The sequence below is a fragment of the Barbatula barbatula genome, assembly GCF_947034865.1.
Source record: "Barbatula barbatula genome assembly, chromosome: 3".
Lineage (NCBI taxonomy): Eukaryota > Metazoa > Chordata > Actinopteri > Cypriniformes > Nemacheilidae > Barbatula > Barbatula barbatula.
This window is the reverse complement of record NC_136764.1, coordinates 14,372,838-14,380,077: the sequence shown is the minus strand read 5'-3', so window position 1 is coordinate 14,380,077 and position 7,240 is coordinate 14,372,838.

The window sequence follows — 7,240 nt, the reverse complement described above, 5'->3', positions numbered from 1 at the left end:
CTTGTATTATATCTGTTGACCTCAGGCTATTTATTAGGACCTTCCCTTTACGCATTACTATTGTTTGGTAGATTAACTCCCAAAACAATTAGAAAACAAAACACTCTCTAATAATAATTTATTTTAAAAATGTTCTCATTATGTCTAATTGTCAAAAAAAGGGAGTCTCTATTATTAGTTTTATTATGTTATGTTAAACGTTTGGTTTAGAGTAGTTTAATACCTTTCTAAGCAAGACATAGGGTCTTATTTATTGAAGAGTATATTGATTGTTTTAAGACTTGTTTTAAGAATGTGTAAGGAAATTTCCAATGTTCCTGAAATAAATAAATAAATAAATAAATAATCTCACTCAAAAATGGAGCGTAATGCACTTATGTGCACTAGATGGTGCTGCACTTCCAGAATTGGCGGAATTTCACATTTTTATGTCCTATATTAGAAACTATAGTCTGAAGTGGCATGTAACAAACAAAAACAATGGAGGGAAAAAAACGTACACTAACCCTCTTCTCTCAACAGGTAGTGGTCTAGCTTTTGTTGAACTAGTAACTTTGTATTAGCACCTATTTTACAATTGCTCTTTGTATGACATATCGCTTATTGGCACGGCAAGGCAAGTTTATTTGTATAGCACATTTCATACACAATGGCAATTCAAAGTGCTTTACATAGAAGAAATTAAAAATATCCATTTGATAAAACAGTTAAGAAATAAGAAAAATAAAAGTAACCAGTTAAGAATAAAAAAAAATAACATAGTTTAGAAGAAATAAGAAAAATAAAAATTAACCAGTTAAGAATAAAAATAAAATAAAATATAGTTTAGAACAGATAATAAATAAAATAAAGTACAGCACAGCACAAACAGTCGGACGGTCAGAGGCACAGTGGCACATTAATCAAATGCAAAGTTAAACAGATATGTTTTGAGTCTGGATTTGAATGTGGCTACTGTGGCAGCACATCTGATCTCTTCTGGAAGCTGGTTCCAGCTGCGGCTCACATAATAGCTAAATGCAGACTCTCCTTGCTTAGAGTGAACCCTTGGTATTTCTAGCTGATGCGATCCTAATGACCTGAGTGTTCTTTTGGGTCTGTTTTCAATGAGCATATCTGCAATGTATTGAGGTCCTAGGCCATTGAACGATTTATATACCAGTAATAAAACTTTAAAATCTATCCTATATGTAACTGGTAGCCAGTGTAAAGACCTGAGGACTGGTGTGACATGATCATATTTTCTGGTTCTGCTCAGAATCCTTGCCGCAGCGTTCTGTATGAGGAGTCCATTACAATAATCCACCCTGCTGGTGATGAAAGCATGCACAAGTTTCTCTAAGTCTTGGCTGGAAACAAAGCATCTAATTCTTGCAATATTTTTCAGATGATAGTATGCTGATTTAGTTATTGCTTTGACATGACTACTGAAGCTAAGGTCTGACTCTAGAGACAGACCGAGATTCCTGACTTGATTTTTTGTTGTTTGACCTTTAGAGTGAAGGTACGCGTTCACCTTGAGAACTTCATCTTTATTGCTCCCTGAACTCCTTGTAAGTCGCTTTGGATAAAAGCGTCTGCCAAATGACTAAATGTAAATGTAAACAGAAACAAAATCCTAAACATGTAAACATAATAAGCACTCCTAAAATAACAAAAGATTAGGGGAATAGCTGCCCTAACCTGAGAGATCATATAGGGAGGACGCTGTAAAACCTCCCACATTCTAAGTTAATTAAAGACTGCCATCTCACCGCTATTGTGTTGCATTCTTGGCCCTCCACAGAATAGAGAGGTACAACGATATACAGAGGGTGCGGTAAGAAGTGAAAAGCCATTCTTACTTTGCACAAATTTGTTAAGGGCATGTAGTTCTCGAAGTTCAATGACCTGCAGCGTGTTTGAGAAGTATACTAAACAGACTGCTGACACCCCACCACAATGCAGCACTCAAAGGCATCTTTTATTTACATTTGCTCTGATCCGCTGTAGCTTTTAGGCATATGCTTGACGCCACCTAAAACAGGCGGTATCATAAAGAACAGATCGACAACAACAGAGAACATTCTGTAGTATGGAGGGATTTTTCAGTCATAATATAAACTAAAAGTCTAAAACTGAAAGTTTTAAACCAAAACTAAAAGTCTAAATTTGAACTAAAAGTCCAAGTTGAAAATGAATTTGGTATATGGGATTGGGCATTTGGTATATTGGGCATTTGGTATATAGGATTGGGTATTTTGTATGTAGGATTGGGCATTTAATCATTTAGCCATTTAGGTTTGAGGTTTTGGGGATTGAGGATTGGGCATTTGAGGCTTGAGGAGTGTATGCAAATTAGAAGGCGTGGCCCAAATACTGGAGGATGGGTTTGAAATGGCTGACGCGCAGAGGCACTTTATGGACAGCAGCTCCCAGTGCTAAGGAGCAAACTAATGAAACCAGAGCGAGTGAGTGAGTGGAGCGAGGATATGAGGCGCCGTATAGGGTTTAAAGCAAACTGCGCTTATGAATACATATATAAAAGCGTCCATACACATATACATTGCTCACATATACATGTATAGTATTGGATGTTCAAGCAAACACATATGAAAAACATGTGCGCACTAATGTGAAATCCATACCAATACATATTATGTTAGTAATGCATGCACACTTTTTCACGCATACATATAAACTCGATGCATACAAACAAACTCCGCACACACACGTCTATAAAATTATCGCACATACATATACACTCGATGCGCGCAAAACATCTAACACTGAGAGCGATAATAGCATTGACGTCCATTAGTCCTTTACTTGCTTGTGCAAGTTGCAATGAAGATGATATAGCCGATTTCTTTAATAGCGTTTTACACTGCCTTACACGTATACAGGATTTGGGAAATGTGCCATTGTCTCCGGCTTCTGTTTAACTGGCACATTTACTCATATGAGATGTCATAACGTGGACGGCCTCTATGGCCTATTCTAGATGTCGGTGTTGGGACTAGTTGTCCAGCAGCTCTCCCACCATCAAACTTGGCGCAGCGTGGTACAACGTCTCGAGAACAACGAGTTCTCTGGTTTCGACATTTTGACAACGAACCACAGACAGAAGACTGTCAATGTTCTGGCAATTGTTCTAAATCTCTATAGTGTCTCCCTGGGATCCTGCTGTATACGTGTACGGCAGTGTAAAACGCTATTAAAGAAATCGGCAACTTGCACAAGCAAGTAAAGGACTAATGAAAGTCAATGCTATTATCGCTCTCAGTGTTTTGCGCGCATCGAGTGTATATGTATGTGCGAGAGTTTTATAGACTTGTGTGTGTGCAGAGTTTATATGTATGTGCGAGTGTTTTATAGACTTGTGTGTGTGCAGAGTTTATATGTATGTGCGAGTGTTTTATAGAAGTTTTTTGCACGCATCGAGTTTATATGCATGCATTACTAACATAATTCTCATTTGTTGCCCCTCAACTTTGGAACTCACTGCCAATTACAATAAAAAATGCTCCATCTGTGTCTTCTTTTAAGACTAGGCTAAAGACCTTGCTCTTTGATAAGGCTTTTGATAGTTAATTTCTTTTAATCTTTATTTTTTATATCTTCTGCATTATGCCTTTCTTTCCTATTACACTGTATAATATTGTCTCTTTTTTGTTAAAGCACATTGGTCAACCTCTGGTTGAAATTAATAGTGCTATATAAATAAAATGCCATTGCCATTGCCATAATATGTATTGGTATGGATTTCCTCCTAATTTGCATACACTCCTCAACCCTCAAATGCCCAATCCTACATCCCCAAAACCTCAAACCTAAATGGCTAAATGATTAAATGCCCAATCCTACATACAAAATACCCAATCCTATATACCAAATGCCTAATCCCAAATACCAAATTCATTTTCAATTGGACTTTTAGTTTGAAATTTTGACTTTTAGTTTAGGTTTAAAACTTTCAGTTTTAGACTTTTAGTTTATATTGTGACTGAAATATCCCTCCATAATTCTGTGCTCATTGAAAAGAGACTTTGCTTGGGTAGATGATGAAAAGGGCTGACCACATAAAACTGTCACAGGAAATATAGCAAAATGGCAAGTGGTTACTCCTGCTCTCCAGCAATAAAAAGACGTGGTAGAGAACAGAGTCATTTTGTGTGACAGAATTGCTAGCTGTAATTTTCCCTTTTTGATTTTAGAAAAAATTACTATCATTATCCTAAATATATCACACCCATCTAGTTGCCTCTATTGGACTGTAAATAGATTTTTGTTGTTTCAACTTAAAAAAAATGTGTTACCCAGCTGCCTTAAGCGTTTGAGTTAATTCAACATAAAAATATTAGTTATTAGATGAATTTAACTAATAATTTTAAAATGAATTAACATAAGAATGTAAGGCAGCTTGGTAACTACTTTTTTGAGTTAAAACAACACATCAATTTTACAGGATGTGATATCCATCGTGTTAAAAATGCCACAATCAGAGGCTTTGAACCAGATCTGAGTACTAGTTTTCATATGCTTTCCTTTCTGCTTAATTTAAAGTCATTCGGAACATTTGGAGACTGATGGGGTCCGTCATAAAAAATTTCACCCAGCTCATGTAATATGCATGGTGTTTTGCTGCGCTTGTTCTCTTCCTCCTAAATATACGTATTTAGCTCATGCCTTGGAAATGTTGCGTACAGACAGAAATAGATTGAAAGTCTTTCATCAAGTCATTAGCATTTGTTAAATAAAACCCTCAGCATTTAGAGTAAAATGAAAGAATGCGGTAGACCTATATAATTTTATGTCCTGTTTTTTGTCCAAGTGGCTAATGGTCACAAATAAACATAAATATTACTGTACTTATACAATTAACATAAGGGATGCTGAATACATTTCTGAGGTTGGTGTAAATGCATGCATTAAAATATCACTACATCAGAAAAAAAACATCATATTTGCAGTAGTTATTGTTTAAATCTATACATTCATATACATAAAGTATAATATTACACATATGTTTCGAAAATGCACTACGAACATTAAAAGCTGTGATTTTCGTGTGGAATATTCCACAGCCAATTCCACAATTGATACATTAAGGCTTATAAAGTATTGAAGATCAACTGCATACCCAAGGGTTGAGCGCTGTTGACAGCTTAATGGCACATCATTTAAATGAGTGCATAAAATGTGCTGTAGTTGCTTTGTTGACTGTAGATCGAGTCAATTACCAAGAGATTTCAATTATAGCTAAGTACCCCTTTCCTTAGCCTCTCTTCAAACTCTCCCACAGCTTTCTGTATTGTTGTGCATTTGCCACCATTGTGTATGCTGTTAAAGGCTTCAAATCCACTCTGCTCTTCATTTTATGCTTTTATCATAAGCTACTTGTTATGAGAGAATCCTAAAAAAGAGCAATTATGAAATGACCAGTTCTGGCTCTAAAGCTTGCAGGTTGTTGTGCTTATGGGGGCTCTGCAAGAAAAGCATCTGATCTGACTAGTGTGGAAAGTTGGACTATGTTGTTTGTGCGCTCTACTTACCCGTCAAAAGCCAGGATTTATTCTCTGCATCTCTCCACAGTAAGGCAATTAAGGAGAGAGCCGGTTCGGATCGTCTTCCCGTTCGGCTGCCTTTTCCATCACTACCTTTGCGGATACTGGCACATGCTCGCCCAGCTTGAGTGAACTATTCTTTTGCTTTTTGTGCCATGTGCCAGGAGTACCCTGTCGCCCTGTGTGTTTATTGGATTAATTTTTGCACATTTTTTGAATAAACTCTGTTTCCCGAATTCTGCATCTGAGTCCTTCATGTTTCCTGACAGAACATCGGCAACAAAAATTGATTCAGCAGGAGATCACGACATCCGCCACGCTGCGACGCTGTCACGGAGCAGGGAGTACTTCTGGGTCGTCAGCAGCAGGAGGTAGAAGAGATCTGGCAGGACGTTACTGTCATGTCCCAGCAACTTGCTGCCATCTCCCAACATCTCGACCAGACTCAAACCAACCAGGAGACCGCCTCAGCCAGTGCAGCTTCGAGTGGAAGATTCCTGTCACTCCACTAGCTCACACCATTATGGCCAAGACGCTCTGTGGCACCATTCTCACCAACAGTACGTCCATCACTGAACTTTTGTCGATTGCCACGTCTGGTATCCAGTTTCTCCTCACGCGTGGCTCTCCAAGCACAACCCTCACATTGACTGGAAGAACAATATTGTGTCTGAATGGAGTGTGTTCTGTGCATCTAATTGTTTATCTTCTGCCTTGTCTCCTCTGATCTCTGTCCCTCCGTTGCAGGAGGACCCTGTCGTTCTCACTGGGGTGCCCACCATTTATCAAGACCTGAGAGTGGTATTCAGTAGGTCTCGAGCAACATCTCTTCCCCTGCACCACCTGTACGACTGTGCGATCGACCTGTTACTTAGCACTTCTCCACCTAAGGGTCGTCTTTACTCACTCTCTGGCCCCGAGAGGGAGGCTATGGAAAGGTAAATGGCTAATTGGTCTGGCATTATTCGTCCCTCATCCTCTTCGGCTGGAGCGGAGGTTTTCTTCTTGGAGAAGAAAGATGGTTCCCTCCGTCCCTGCATTGATTATCAGAGGCTGGATGACATCATGGTCAAGAATAGCCATCCCTTGCCTTTGATGTTGTCAGCGTTCAAATTCTTGCAGTGCATGACGATCTTTAAAAAGTTAGACCTACGCAATGCGTATCACCTAGTCATGATTAGAGAGGGGGACAAATGGAAAACCCTCCCTTCGTCTATCTCGACGACGTTCTGATTTTATCATGTAATGAATGGGACCATGTCCAGCACGTCCGACGAGTCTTACGCCGGCTACTTGAGAATCGCCTGTTCGTCAAGGTGGGTTCGTTAACCCTGACCCGTCGCGTCAGTTCATTGTGGAGGTAGGTGCTTTGGAGGAAGGGCTGGGAGCGATCCTGTCCCAACGTGCCTCCCCAGACGACAAGGTGCACCCCTGCTCATTCTTCCCTCGCCAGCTTACCTCCTCTGAGTGGAATTACGACATCGATAATGAGGAGTTGTTGGCAGTGAAGCTCGCGTTGGAGGAGTGGTGCCACTGGTTGGAGCGACCATAAGAACTTAGAATACATCCGCTCGGTCAAGCGACTAAATTTTCGACAGGCTTGCTGGGCTCTTTCTTTTGGCCGTTTTGACTTTATCATTGCCAATGACAATTCGAGGTCCAGACAGCTCCCACTCCCCGGGTGTCCGTCATTT